Here is a 16,806-nt window from a genome sequence, read left to right on the forward strand (position 1 = left end):
GAGGTTTCCTACATTCTTGAAGAATACCTCAAATAATTCCACCCTTTTATGGTTATGAGAAGAAATCAGGTAGGTTATCCAAGTTTATCTTGGCTAGTTCTAGTGCTGTGAGTGGGAGATCATGCTCATATTCCCAAGACATGTAACCAATTGAATTAGCTTGCGTGGAAATGATACTGCCAGGGGAAGTGGGGCTAATCTATTCTACTTTGGTTGGTTGACGTTTGCTGGGAAGGAGAAAGGAGCAATGGAGCACAAGCTTGATTTATTTATTGATTTCAGGATCTGAGCAGTTGAAAGGTGCCAAGTGGCTAATCAGATTAGGCATCATTGCCCAGCCCTGGCCAAAGTACACTAGCAAAAAAGCCAATTTACACTCAATGGGCAGAAACTATCTTGCTGGATTTTCCAACCTGTGCCTCAAACCTCATTTCAAAAATCCCTGTTTGAGTGAAGTCAGATCTGTTCCTTCCACTGGCCACTAATTAAATGAGAAAAAGCAAGAAATTGATCCCACCTACTTTTGACTTTGGCTTATTCCAGTGCTGAATAAGATCAACCATTGTGTTCTCAGATAACATCTTCTCCATATGATGATTAGAGATGAACTGCTAGTCAGGAGAGCAATAAAGAGCATCTCCTCCGGAGTTATCATCCAACAAGAAGAGGGAACTGGAGAAGAAGGATTTGGAAAGTATATTTGCAAGGACTTGTTTAAGGGAGGCTGAGAGTTGAAACCTGGTCAAACCTCACCCCATCAGGGAGATAGGGCTAGGAATATTTTTTTTGAATATTTTTTTTTATTGTTTAAGACAAACAAACATTTAATACATCAATCCTCATTTCCCTGTGACATCTCGGTGTTATTTTCTAGGCTTCTTCTCCATCTTCCATAAGTTTCTTCTATCTTCATCTTCATCCAAATCATTCTAACATTTCATTGCTAAAACAATATTGTAATCATCATTTGTACATAGTTATAATATCTGTCATTTATATCTCTTTTCCAACCAACTATAAAAATGATTCCATGTTTTAAAATATTCTGATTCCTCCTTATCCTTAATCATCAAAGTTAATCTATTCATTTCTGCACAATCTAAAAAAAATTTTATTACTTCTTCTTCTAAAGGTATTTTCTCTGATTGCCAATTTTGAGCATACACAATTCTTGCAGCTGTTACTACATGTATGATCAAATATACATTTTCCTTACTAATTTTTTCTGGAAAGATACCAGGGCTAGGAATGTTTTTAATACTAAGTAGGCAAGTATTTATATGATCTAGAAAATTTGTAAAAGTGAACCTGCTTATAGGTAATTTTGTTGGTTATTTAATAAAAATCCATCTGTTCCTTTCTTTCAGTAAATCAACTATCAATCCTATCTTGTATCTTCCTCATATTTTATCTCACTGCCCCAAAGAGTTTCTAAGTTAAAAAAAAAAAGCTTTACTGAAGACAGCAAAACAAAAAGATAGGAAAAGAGGGTTTGCAAAGTTGGGTCAGTGGAAGTCATGGCCAAGCAGGGATAACTGTGAAGCAGATCCTAATCCTTAAACCTCACATTTAGGCACTTCATTTGTTTTAATTAAACGTTATTCACATAGACCCTACACACCCTCAGTTCTTTTTCCAATATGTCATCATTTTTACTTTTATTGCAGCCAGAGGCCTTAAAAGCCGATATGATGAAATGGATCAATACTTTTCATTCACTTCAGTAAAATCCATCTGTTAAATGTAATCTCAAGTGTTATTTTAGTGTTTGGATTCCCTACACACTCACTTTGAGTGGCAAAAAACAAACATACATTAAGATGTAGTAAGAAGAAAAGGGAGAATTCTCAATTATATGTTCTGTTCCTGCCATTTGAAAATCTTTTTAAAAAACATGCTCCCACAGCAGACTCACCCAAGAAACTTTGATTTAAAAAAAAAAAAAAGATATTCCATTCTACGCAGAAACTTGGAATTCAGGCTTTTTTACCTGAAAACAAATAAAAAATAACTTTTATTGGTGAAATCACTATGATCTCAAGAAGAATGTATCTGACATCTCCATCCATTTAAATGTCCTTTTTTGATAGGCAAAAATGGCAATCTTTATTCCACTGAGAGTCAGCTCTGTGAATTTTACCTGAAACCAATCTATCCTTCCTGGAAAACTATTTGTTGATTTCAGAGTAGATGGATGTAAGGTGTCAAACTGGTGGCCCACGGGCTGGATGCATCACATACAGGCCACACCCACCCCAGCTCTGCAAAGGGGAAAAACATCGCAATACATCACATGGCGGCAATGTGATGCCGCAAGTTTGACACCCATGATGTAAAGCATATTCACAAAAGAACAAAGTGAGATCTGGAATTTCATGGGATATACCAGTGTGTGCACGCGCAAATGCACTCGCACGCCTGAACCCCCAAAATGCAATGCGCATGTGGGCACTGTGCATGCACCCTGCCACCCCCGCATGCGCCCTGGCCCCCGCACATGCACACATGCCCCACACACACATGCCCCGCCCCCACACATGCGCAGCAGAGACTTGAAGATCAGCTGGCCAGCAGAAGGCATGCGAGCACGTGCAGCGGAGCTGAACTGGGTAGACGGCTCACGTGCCCACAGAGAGAGTGCTGCGTGCCACCTCCACCACGCGTGCCATAGGTTCGCCATCACTGGGATATACCTTGTGTTACTGTGATATAACAACCAGCTAGATAAGCTCTGGGAAGCTGCTGCTTCTTTATTATTATGAGAATTAGGGTCTTCAGAGTCCCTCAGAAACTATACAAATAACTGAAAGTTGATAACAGAAGAGTAGAAAAAAAGGGAAAAATAGTAACAAGTAAAAGCACATATGATAACATAGAAAAACAAGCAGGGAACCTGAATTCTTTTTTTAAAAAGATCAGTTGAATACTATGTGAACTTTGCAAATCCCAACAACACAAAATTATAAAACTAATTCTAAGTTATTGGAAGAGGGAAAAGCCACTAAATAAAAGAAGAGTGAAAGACACCATTCCCAGTTTCAACGAAGTGTTAAAAAGTCAGACATATTTTCAGTGAAGCCAATTTCCTACTGGTTCTTGATATGCAGAGGTTATAGCAAGAATAGTTCCTGTACTGTTGGATTATAATGGAATTGGGATAAATCCCCATCATGATCTCTCAACTTTATACAACCTGCCATTTTGGATATCATAAAACTGCTGTTTCTATTCTTGAAAATCTTGAATAGTTCAGACCCAATTTGTATCTCAAGGAACATCCGGTATGAGTACTAAGATAATTAGGATTTTCTGATGGAGCCCCTACTTTAACTTCCATTTCCAGAGAAAAAATTGGTTTATTCCAACTTTACCTAATCATTTAATAGACTTCCTGTTGTTTTGACATCAATTACAAGAATCTTCCACAATAGCTCTAGTACAAAAGCAATTGAATATTAGACTCCAAGAACCATATCCAGTTTTGGGCACTAGATTTAAAAGAAAATTCTAGAACAGGAATGGAACAATGAGGATGATTAGGACACTGGAAAATAAGTTTTATGAGGAAAAACTGAGGGAATCTTTTAAAAAGTTGCCTATGTGTATGCATGATGCCCAAAGAGGTATTACACATTGAAATATCAAGACCGATTCTGTATCATCTTACAAAACAGGACATGGACAAGCCTCTGGCTGACATCATAGCATGTGTATGATTGTATCTGAGAGTAACACACTTAGCTGGTTTTCATGCCTAAGGCAGGAAAGACCAAGAAAATGGCACCGGAATTATATCAAAGAAAAACCGCCAGCGACTATTAATTACTTCAGCATAATGCATTAAACATAAGATATAAGAATTGTGTCAGGTGTGATATAAGGATTATATCAGGTGCATGCCTCAGGAATATGAAAATGAATAAAACATGTTATAATTAGGTAGGTTTATATAATGCTAATTGTACTGTTTGTTTTAAGCAAAATGCTCCTTATTTATGCTTAGTGTTTGTTTTGCCAATAGTACAAGTTTCACCTAGACAAAAGGTTCTAGGCAAAAGGTTCTTTTTTAAGTCTAGAATGTCTAGATAATGTTTGGAAGTGACTCAGACAGAAACCTCCCTAATTCATGGAACTATGCGGAGGAGGAGATTCAGCACAATCAGACTTGCAGATATAATTTTATAAATTTATTGAAATGTAAAACACAAAGAAAAATTAGAATAATTGGAAAGTAGGGGAGGAAAAAGGGAAGAGGAAAAGGTGTAGGGTAAAAAGGAAAAGAAAAAGGAAAGCATTGACTTCCAACAGTTTTAGCACAATAAAATAGGGTAATAATAAACAGCCACAACTTTTACAACAAACCTATCTAATCAGCAAAATCAGCATCAAGTCTCATTTTTTTCCACCTGAAGCACAAAGTCCAGAAGTGGTTCCCAAGTAAAAACAAAATTAATTGTATTCTTTTCTTTTATTAAAACAGTCAATTTAGCCATCTCTGCTAACTCCATCAGTTTTGTCATCTATTGTGGGAGTTAAAATATCTTTCCATTTTTGTGTGCATAGACTATTCTTGCTGCTGTCAGCATATATAACATCAAATTTCCCCAAAACAATTCAAGTTCTTTGTCTATTAGGCCTAAAAGAAAAATCTCTGGTTTTATCTTTATATTCACTTTAAGAATCCTCTCTGTTAAGATATGACTCCTGCTCCAATATTTCTTTGCTTTGTTGCAGTGCACCAAAGATGGTAAAAAGTTCCTTCTTTACATTTACACTTTCAGCATACATTTGAAGTTCCTTTATACATTTTTTGACCCTTTATCTGCTGTTAGATACCAACATTACATCATTTTATTAAAAAATCCTTTAAATGATAATTTAATATACATTTTAATCCCTTCATCCACATGTTTTCTCATTGTTCATGCATTATATTATATCCATAATTCTTCGTCCATTGGATCATACAATGCTTCACATACTCATTCTCCAAATTCAATTTCAATAACAATTTATAAAACTTAGCAATAATATGTTCATCTTTACCACATAATAGTTTCCAATTCACTTTTTACAAAGTCGATTCCATAGCCTTTACAATCTAATTTAAATCTTTCTTTCAATTGTACATATGTAAACCAGTGACACACTCATCCTTCTAATTCCAACTCCTTTTTGGATTTGAGGATAGGTTTACTATAATTAAAAAATATTATTTGAAGTCCACCGTAATATAAAAATATTACGTGCCTGCCCTGCCACCATTTCTTTTCTAAAGAAAGCTTCCTAGGATGGTATTCAAAGAGGCATCTCTGCAGAGAACCTTGCTTTATATTTATTCCAAACCGTTAGGATGACACATCTAACAAAATGGGTGTTGAAATTCACATTTATTTTCACTTTATCATACCATAAGTAGGTATGCCATCTAAATCTGAAATTACAGCCCTCCAGATCATGTAAGTTCTTGTTTTGGAGAGTCACACCCTCTTTAAGTCAGACCAAACCACAAGCATCAAAGTATAATTTTGAATCTAGTGAACCCAAACCTTCTCTTTCTTTAGCATCATCCACTAATTATATCTAATTCTTAGCTTTTTTTTCTTTTGCCATATGAACTTGGAAAGTTTCCATTTGCCATTGTGTAAATGGAGTATCAATTATAAGTATTAGTAAAGTTTGAAATAGAAATAACATTAAAACATCTTAATTTCTAGAGATTCTACCCAATAAAGATAGTTGCAATTTATCCCATCCTAATAAGTATTTTTGGATATCATTGCACAGAACAATCAGAATTGCAAAACTCTATTATAACACCCAGTTTCAATTAAAAAAAATGTTTTAACACACCTGTGGGGTTGATTTCTTGGTCTGGTCTACCTATGGAGGCTGAATATCTACTTCATAATCTGCTCTTTGTTCTTGGTTTCTTGAAAGGCAAACCTCTTGATTGTGACTCAAAATCCTTGCAATAATTTAAGGTATTAGAAATGTAATAGGAAAACATAAGTTAAATCTGACTGGAGTTGTCTTTTCAATTGCAACCGAAAAAAATCTCCCTTGCTACGAAATCAGTCCTGTGAAGAGGAGCAACTTGCAAGACTGTTGGAAGACCAGATGACCAATCAAAATACAATTTTTTTTCCTGCCACCCTAACGAGACTTTTAAGAAGAAAAATATTTTCACTCTTCCAGCAATATCATTTCCTTGAACAAAGTCCAGTTTAAGATAAAAATAAGATAAAAGGTAAAAATAAAACCTACTGAAAGTAGTCACTGCTAATTCTATCTGAGCTTCTTTGAAAACATCCAGCAAAGCTTCTTGTGAGCCAATTTGATGAGAAACTCTAATCGATACTACATAGATTTACTGAAAGCAAATTCCATGGACTCCAATGCAAGCATTATCAGATGCTATATATGATTTTATTTTTATCTTGCTATATTTTTATACCACCCTTCCTGTGATGGCTTCTGTCTGCACCATATTAATCTTGTAAAGCAGATTAGCCTGCAATAGTGATGTACTGAATAGGATTTACACGAAGGTTAGTGTGTGGTAGAACACATTAACTACTATATCACACTGGCTATTGTGGTATCTCATTTTAAGAGGCAATAAAAACTTGATGTGTTCATAGAGCTTTCTGCCGTTTGGCTATTGCCTTTCTGGTCAGTCTACATTTCCATGCGTGAAGATCACTTAATAAGTCAATTGGGTAGGATCCAAGATTAATATGTAAATTAATATGTAAAGCACAAATAATTATATATAATACATGGCAACTTTAACCTATATGAAAATATTCAAAAGACACACAAGAAAGTGTCCCTCCTCCCTGCTATAGAAAGGAGTACAGAATGAGAGATAATTCTCTATCATTCTTTAGTCAGCTTGTTTCTTTAGAGTTTATGGTCTCCATAGCTATCTATATAATGCAGGTAAAGGTTTCCCTCTCTGGTCATGTCTGACTCTGTGGCATGGTGCTCATCTCTGTTTCTTGGCCAAGGGTACCAGCGTTGTCTGAAGACATTTTCCATAGTCATATGGACAGCATGGCTGTAAGTCAAAGGCACATGGAATGCCATTACCTTCTTATCAAAGTGGTACCTATTAATCTACTTACATTTGCATGCTTTCAAACTGCTAGGTGGGTCACCCCATTGAGCGGCCCTCGGGTTTCAAACCAAGGCTTTAACCGCTGAGCCATTGCATCCCCTCGAAATGGGCACTGTGGGTGCCATGCATTCTTCATGTAGTTACACACATGGTTTCATCTCTCAACCTGTAACAAAATTTTATTTGCTGGCTATTTTTGTATTCAAGACAGAAATGTAGCCCATAGATTTTTTTTAAATGTAACTAAGTGACAGCATCATTCAATAGTGTGCATGACCAAATTGTGTATCCCACCCATTAACCGTAAAGGAATACCATGAAACACAGTTATCTGTCAGGTGCAAAAGAGCAGAACAACATGAAGTTCCAATTAAACTAATTTATTATTATTCATGCCTATGCACAGGAATCTACTCAAGTAATGGTTAGCACTAGTTGGTGCTGGATAAGAGTCAACAGAATTCAAGAGGGGTTAGGCTTAGTCTGTTCCTGGCTATGTAGAGCAGTGGTGGGTTGCTACCGGTTCCCCTCAGTTCAGACAAACCAATAGTAGCAGCAGTGGGACATCAGCCACCCGGACATCATCAAATATGCTCTGCGCATGTGCAGAAGTGGTGCGTGTGTGAGCACAGTGAGTAGCAAAGTGAACTGGTAGCAAAGGTAAGTGAAACCCACTATGTAGACACTCTAGGCCCAGGATGGCGAACCTATGGCATGCATGCCAGAGGTGGCATGCAGTGACCTCTCTGTGGGCATGCAAGCTGTCACCCCAGTTCAGCTTCACTGCACATGCGTGAGCACCTTCCACCGGCCAGTTGGTCTTCAGGTCCCTGCTGTGCATGTGCAGGGGGCGTGGCACATGCGAGGGGCCATGTGTGCATGCGCAGGGGTGGGGAACATGCATGGGGGCCATGCGCGCATTGCATTTTGGGGGTGCACACATACTTTGGCACTCGGTTTGGCATCACTGCTCTAGGCTGATTCCCCTTTTGACTCTTCGCCCAGACTCTGCCATTGCTTCGCCTACAGTATCATGTATTAAGGCAAGGCAGGAAAGCAACAGAAGAGTGTGGAAACAGTAGTAGCTATTGATCATTTATTTATTTATTTATTTATTATTAAATTTCTATACCGCCCTACTCCCGAAGGACTCAGGGCGGTGCACAGCCATGAAGTAAAACACATAAATATACAAAATTTAAAATCGAATAAAACGGATTAAATAAATTTGGCTGAATTAATACCCATTTAAAAATACCCATTTTAAAATCCATTAAAATTTAGAATTTACATTTAAAAGGGAGAAGATTTGCATACTTCCTTGCCTATGATGCTCCAATCCAAGCAGAGGCTCCTCTAACTTTTCAGATATTGACCCCCACCACCAAAGGATAACGAAGCTTTCAGATGGTCAAATTTATATTCCACCAACCCTCCAATTCTGATCTAGTCCACCTTGTCAAATTTTCCTGCATATTCAAAATTGCAATCATGAACAATGTGGCACATAAGCCTGTGTCTGTGCTACAGCTGCATCTGTCAGCCAGCAGCAATTGCCAAAATTACAACTGTTCTTTTTCTATGTATTATTATGCTCAGAAGGTATTGTTACTCGATTGCTGGGGCTCTTTGTTGGTGAGCTCAATGCACCAACACCGCAACATGCAAGTCCGGCTATACATAGCTCATAAAAATATAGCAATCCACAGGCAATATCAGAATGTTAAGGATATCGTTTGGGACTGGCAGGCATATCTCGAGTGTTGAGAGAAAATTGGTTGCCACAGGGAGCAGTAAAAGAATTGCCTACTCATAAAATGCTGCCCGTAGCCACTCACACATATAAAAAAAAAACCCACTTATCTGAAAACAAGCTTGGTAAGACTGCTCAGTGCTGATTACATGCTGTTCCTCAGATCCAAAGCCAAAATAGTATTTTGGAGAAGATGGCAGGTGCACTTGCTCCAACTTTTAGCATCTTAAATACATGTAGTCTGCGATTTATGTGCACAATTGAGCCCCAAATCTCTGCTGTTGTTAAGTGAGTTTTGCCCCACATTTTATGACTTTTCTTGCCACAGTTGTTAAGTGAATCCCTGCAGTTGATTAGTTAAATCTGGCTTCCCCATTGACTTTGCTTGTCAGAAGGCCTCAAAAGCAGATCGCATGACCCTTGAGACACAGAAAAGGTCATAAGTATGAACCAGTTGCCAAGCGTCTGAATTTTGATCACATGATCATGGCGATGTTGCAAAAGTTGAGACTATGAAAAACAGTCACATTTTTCAGTGCCATGGTAACTTTGAACAGTCATTAAATGAACTGTTGTAAATCGAGTAGAAGCTGCACAATCCTAGAAAATAAGTATTTGAATTAAGGAGCATTTGACAGGCTGTAAGACTATTTTATCAGGGGATGCAGTGGCTCAGTGGCTAAGATGCTGAGTTTGTTGATCAAAAGGTCGGCAGTTTAGCGGTTCAAATCCCTAGTGCCGCATAACGGGGTGAGCTCCCATTACTTGTCCCAGCTTCTGCCAACCTAACAGTTCGAAAGCACGTAAAAAATGCAAATAGAAAAATAAGGACCACCTTTGGTGGGAAGGTAACAGCGCTCTGTGCGCCTTGAGCGTTTAGTCATGCCGGCCACATGACCACGGAGATGTCTTCGGACAGCGCTGGCTCTTCGGCTTTGAAATGGAGATGAGCACTGCCCCCTAGAGCCGGAAACGACTAGCATCATGTGCAGGGGAACCTTTACCTTATCTTTAAGACCATTTTTTCCTCCCTGAGGCCTTCTGAACTCACACACACATTTTCATGGGACCATGTGGCTACCCTATGAATGCAGGAAAAGTCACAACTTCTTTAAGGAGATGCTAAAAGGTCCAGCAAAATACCTTTTCCGTTTGGATCTGAAAAGGTGCACATTTCTACAGGCTACCATCTTCTTTAGCCAGATTGCTCTCTACTATCTCATCTTCCTAATGTAGATGATATGCTTGCAAACACAGCAGTAGGATACGCAGCCACCCATTACAGTTATTTCCAAAAACGGATCTGGAACTTCTGTTGGGCTCAGAAATTTGTTTGAAAATCATGGTTGTAGTAGGTGATAATGATTTACATAATTACCATTTATTTTTCTTTTTAAAAGTGCAAAGAAAAAGGAAAAGAAAATAAAGGGATCATGGCATGCAATGAAAAAGATTCTTCTTGGGCTTTAACTTGCCTTTTTCACTTCACTAAAACCAAGGAAAATGCTGGAAAAGAGATTGCAGATTTTTGCTCAAGCTTTTGAGAATGCTGACGAAATTTTGTTCAAATGCAGGTTTTAATCCCCACACCTGGATGAATGTGGCTTTCTTTTTAATAACACATAAAACTCATTTTTATAATTCATCCCACATATTGTTAAGTCTACATAATGCAAAAACCCTAGTTTTCCTTTCCTTATTAGAACTTGAAAATTCAAATTAAAAGGAAATATGGGTTGTGTGAGCATGTATATACAGATTCAACCACCTTTTTGACCACAGTTTGACTTCTCTAAGAAAAACTCAATATTAATTGAGGCCCAAGAGAACAGTTATATTCAGAAGCAAGTACAGCTTTTCATAGTTAATAGGATCTTTAATGCAAAGCATGAGAGTTGAGGAACTCTTGTTCTTTTTGGTGTCCTGAGATTCACCTCTAAAAGCATCAAAAGCATATTTTTAACTCTAGTAAGATGCATTTTAAAAAAACCGCTTGGCAGGATAGTGATGTATTCCCTACAGGGGAAAAGGGTCAGAAGGACCAATTTATAATTTAATTATGATCAAAGCAATAAGCTCTTTGCTTACAAGGTTAAATCATAACTTTAAAAAACCCCTAGGCATTATGTTTGAATTTAACCCATAAAAAAAATATTTATGTTACTACTTGAGGAGCAATAATTTTTCAATAGACTTAGAAAGATTTTAGGAAGAGAGGCAGCTGAATGGCAGGCATTCATTAAAGAAAAAGAAGAAATGTTTCAATTTTTCAAAGTTCTTGGCAGTGACCTACCTTCCTTGCTGCTCATAATATAGAACTCCAGCTCAACCAATTAAACTGATTGGCAGGATTGGAAGACAGGCAAGAGAAATAATTTCATTTACCATCTATTACACACTTAATACTAGGGACTGTTGTAGGATGTAGTGCTAGATACATGTTGAGATGACCTTAAAAGGGAACAGAACCCATAGAGAGTAGTTGGTGGTATCCTTTTAATTCCCAAGTAGGAACAAGTGCTACTGACAACTGATTATTTGGGGTGGAATAAGAGAAAAGAAATAACAATCGAAGAATTGTGCCTTCCTAAACAGTTTCTACAGTCTTTCAATGGACAAAAAATAAAATCTGCAGTCAATGGACAGCTGGCTTGATTCTATGTTATTTTATTACTACAGAGGTTTGATTCTTTTTTGCCTTATTCTTGTCTCTCTAAAATCTCCCTCCAAAGCAGAATTTTTGCTTAAGATTTAACCTAAAAGTTTATTAAACAGACTGAAACATTTTTGTATAAGAATTTAGTGAAAACGAAATCTTAAATATGACTATGAGGGTACATGGGGTTTATCTCCACCACCCAATAGCCAGAATAGGCAGGCAACCTTCTATGGAGGACAGAAACAGATGATGTTGACTTCTGTTAATCTTCTGACTCACCATCAAAGCAACTTCAGGACAAGTTCTAAAGTTCCCTTTTTATGTTATGTTGGCTCAAAGCTGCTCTCAATTTTGGAAAACACATTTGTTAACCCAAGCAGTTCCTTGGCTACCTTGCAAAGGAAGAGATGCTTTTTCAACAGAGTCAGTGCTTCTATAAGGCTACCTTTTTATTATAAGTGCTCTAATAATGCAATGGTTTTAGCTCTTGTCATGTTATCAAAATTTGCTGGTTTGAAATCTGGGTCGAAATATTCCAATGAGTGGAAAAAGAATAAAACAAAGTGAAATGTAGGGAGTTCAGGAAAAGAAAAAGAAATCTATTGGGTTTCAATCCAGCAGTGTTCTATTTATGAGAGAAAAATTATAGACCTTGTGTTATTACAGTATTAGTGATAAAGATGGGTCTACTCTAAGACATTAAAAAAAGCACCATAATAAGGATATTTTTAAAAGCTGCTTGTTGTACCTGCACCTGCACATTGTAATGCTTTGATTTTATATATAAACTCAGTTTAATTTTATATCTACAGTATCTATCGATATGGCCAGCAGGACCTGCCCATAGGAAGGAAAGCAATTGGCAATCAGTTGGTTGTCTAGGGCACTAGACAATCCATACCATTCACTGCTTCCTATGAATGTTTATATTCAGGCTCATATAATTTTTAAATCATTTTTCTCATTTTAAAAAACTGAAGAGCTAACAACACCATTCCTCCAGAACTGTTCACTGTAGACAAAAGTGCATAATTGAAGCTCAGGAACTGTTAACAGCTAGAGTCCAATTATATCTGGAAGACTCCATGTTTCCTTCTTCTGAAACCAAAGGCCCACCCACTAGCTCAAAATGTTGTCACTTTAATGCTAAACTAGATACTTTTCCAATTTTGAAACTGGACAATAATTGTGAAGAACTCAGAGTTGGTGCTGCCACCCTAGATCAGATCTACTTCAAGATATGGGCTGGGTAAGATAATTCATTTTCTTTGAAATGCTTACTTCGCTATCTCCAAGCCATGCCTCCCACAATTTCTATATATTGGGGCATAACATACTTGCAGCTTTATTCCAGGAGCTCATTGAGGATGACCAGTGCTATGGAAAATAAATTCCATGTAGAAAGTTGGAAAATTTAGATGCATTTAATCTGAACATTCATCCAATGGGAAAAGTCTTTAAAATACAGGTAGTCCTCGACTACAATTGAGCCCAAAATTTATGTTGCTAAATGAGACATTTCTTAAGTGAGTTTTGCCCCATTTTCTGACTTTTCTTGTCACAGTTGTTAAGTGAATCATTGCAGCTGTTAACTTAGTAACCCAGTTAAGTGAACCTGGCTTCCCCATTGACTTTGCTTGTCAGAAGATAGCAAAAGTTGATCACCTGACCTTGGGGCACTGCAACTGTCATAAATATGAACCAGTTGCCAAGTGTCTAATTTTGATCACATGACCATGGGGATGCTGCAATGATCATAAGTGTGAAAAGCAGGTCATAAGTCACTTTTTTCAATGCTGTTGTAACTTTGGTCATTAAACGAACTGTTGTAAGTTGAGGACTACCTGTATTCAACTCCATTAAAGACTGTATTTATTATGCCAATACAAGGTTTACAAGATTGTTGAAATTTTTTCTAATAAGGAAAGATAAGTAGAAAAACTATAAAAAACACAACAGAGATGGATGATAGTATTCCTCCACAGAATGGTAGTGAAATTTCAGACATCCAAATTGGGTCCCATTGAGAACAGAGTTGTACTAGTGGCACTCCCAAATTTGTCAAGAAGAAATGGGCATCATTCTCTTAAGTTTTTCCATTTCTGGAAATATAAGGGAACAACAAAACCATGCCTATTCATCCCAGAATCACTCATTTTCTCCTTCCTCAAGTGATAGGATTGGTTGTAACAAGCTTAAGTTATAGGTGGGTAAGTTAAGCAGTTGCTGAACATTAAACTTGTTAATTATTTCTTTAATTAGCATGTTTTATCCCAATTTTCTGGCAATTATTGTGGCTTGACATGTTAATAATTTGTTTAATTGCTATGTTCTTATTTCAGTTTTCAGATGATTGTCTCCCACAGCAACTTACAACCACGGGGGATGAATCTCCATCAAGTTTAGGATCAAAAAAAGAGAGAATAAAATACTGAGCTATATAAAAGGAGGGTTATTTCTAATTTGATCTGGTTAATATATCCTTGCTGGTGTTTTTGTGTGACAGTAACTGGTGGCTGTTAGGCAGATGGAGACAGAGAATATATTTTTCTCTCTTCTTTCTGAAGGGCCAGGACAGCAAGCAATTAGAGCGAGTAGCTGGAAATTGGCCCAATGTTTAAGTAGAAGGATGATCTAGTGCAGGGGTGAGCAATTAATTTTCCCAAGGATCCACAGGAGAAACGGGGATTGTTGTGGAGGGCCACCACTACCCCTCCCCCCACTGCCACCATCACCCATGTTGTTGCCACCGCAGGCCGAACAGGGACAGTCAAAGAGCTGGATGTGGTCCATGAGCCATAAAATGCCCCAGTCTGATTTAGGGCCTCCCTATCATGACTATCCTATTGCTGGGATGTATGTTTCATATTGTGCATTCCTTCTCTGGCAACCTTAGTATTCATCCACTAAGGGCCAGAGGCTCTAAAGCCCTCAACATAGCATTGAGAAGTGTAACATCCTAGGAATGTCACTCTGAAAATCCCCTCAATGATATGTATACAAGGATGGGCTGCTGGCTGGAGATTAAATGGTGCTGGTACTACCAAGAAAAAGCTGAGAAGGACATTGTGAAATTAGCAGCAAACCAACTGCCCTCTCATCTCAGGCTGCAGCTATACTAGCCAAAGGGCAGCAAGCCAATCAGGAGAGCATGATGTCTTCATGCAATGGGAGCAGCTGCTGCAGGGACATGTTTAGCCCAACATGTTGTTTATCCCAGTTTGACCGGTACTGCCTTATTCTCACATAACAATGTGGAAAATTGGGGCTGGAAAAATTCCCTGTAGCTCCTTCTTTTGAGGCTTGTTTGAGCAAATGAGAAAAGCTGGAATGCCAATCCAGTATTAGATCAAAGGCTGCTAAAATGCCAAGATTTAGTATGTGCTGAAAGATTTCCAGAGTTTTTAGATAAGGCAACTAAGAAGCAGTGAGCTGAAAAAGCTTTGTGTGCTAGGCCACAAAATTGCTCAAGAGTTCTACTCAAACCCGGATGGTAAACTAAACTGAGAACTGAAAGCCCACCTGATTTTTATCTCTGTAGATCAGAGAGCTTCTGAACAGTTAAGTCTGCTAATATCAAACAATACTATATATAACAGAAACAACAATCTGATAGGATAGTACAACATCAGTAGAAGTTTTCTGGGAGTAGCTATTTGGAATGTCCTTCTAAAACAGTGTTTTTCAACCTTGGCAACTTTAAGATATGTGGGCTTCAGTTCAAGGAATTTCCCAGCCAGCATACGTAAGTGCAGTTTTGAAGTGCAAGACTGATTTGGGTTGAAGGCCATTGACTTGAGCTGAAAAACAGTTTTAGAACAGCACCAAAGATAAGTGTCTCATTTGTTCAATACAGGTAGTCCTTGACTTATGATCACAATTAGGCCCAAAATTTATGTTGCTAAACTAAACATTTGTTAAATGAGTTTTGTCCCATTTTACAACCTATCTTGCCAGTTGTTATGTGAATCACTCCAGTTGTTAAATTAGTAACTTGGTTGTTAAGTGAATCTGCCTTCCCCATTGACTTTGCTTGTTGGAAGGTCACAAAAGGGGATCACATGACTCTGGGACACTGCAACCATCATAAATGAGTTGCCAACTCTCTGAATTTCGATCATCTGACCATGAGGATGCTGCAACGGTTGTAAGTGTGAAAAATGGTCATAAGTCACTTTTTTAGTGATGTTGTCATTTTGAAAGGTCACTAAGTGAACCATTGTAAGTTGAGGACTACCTGTACAGTATGGGAAAAATGGACCTTCCTTTTGGAAAGGAGCAAATGTTCAGGAGTTTAGAACAGAACTTACTTTTCATAGGCTAAAGGACTGCTGATTACTGTTATGAGAAACATGGCATTACTTAATAGGTGTTCTTCTCTAGAGGAAAAAACAACAATTAACATTGTTAATTCCCCAATGTCATTAGATGTTCTGTCACCAGGTTGGGTATGTTCTGTATGTGGGAGACAAGTTTGTTCAATTTGGGCAAGCTGCCTTATTAGTGATAAAATTATTTTTGTTTTGTTTCTCTATGCAAGGCTGCTGCCAAAAGGCATTTGTGCATGATGGCCTCCACATCTAATTTGTTATTGTAATTATCAACTTTGCCATTTTTAAAATTAAGCAAATAAAAATCAGGATTGGTATCTAGCATAAGAGTGATCAGAATAATAGAACAAGGAACTATAAACTTGGTCATGTTGATTCAAATGTACCTGTTCAAACCCAGAAAGAATATAAATCACCAAATGAAAAGAAGAAAATGCTCTTAGAAGTGAGAAGGTAATGTTTTCATCCTTCGATTTTCAAACCAACCGAGAGGTTGTTTGTTTTCTTTGCTTTTAGGTTATAGTTCTGAGAACAGTCTACACAAGACTTGCTTTGAATTCACTCTCAGTACAGATTTTGCTAATTCATTTCTTTCATGCATGGCACGCAAAACCAAAAGCATTTGAGGCAACAGAATTTTTAATTATGTAACTTTTATTTCCTGCAAGATTTCTTTGGCATCATTAAAGCAGCTTGTTGGCACTGGAAACCCATCAAAAATAGGGGACACTCTGCAAGAATAGAACAGTCTTGTCAAACAGTCAACGGAGGTTGACTTTGAAAAAATAACCAGAGCTATTAGTTGCAAATGCTAGAATGGCTGACTATAGGCTTGTTTGATTCATAGATTTCTCATCAAAGTGGTAGTAACTCTGAAACTATCACAAAAGAAATTGGATTTCTGTTTCTTCCAGCGCATCATCTTACTAAAGCCAAGGAG

The sequence above is a fragment of the Pituophis catenifer genome, unplaced genomic scaffold, assembly GCF_029215685.1.
Source record: "Pituophis catenifer annectens isolate HBS135680 unplaced genomic scaffold, rPitCat1.0.hap2 SCAF_1, whole genome shotgun sequence".
Taxonomy (NCBI): domain Eukaryota; kingdom Metazoa; phylum Chordata; class Lepidosauria; order Squamata; family Colubridae; genus Pituophis; species Pituophis catenifer.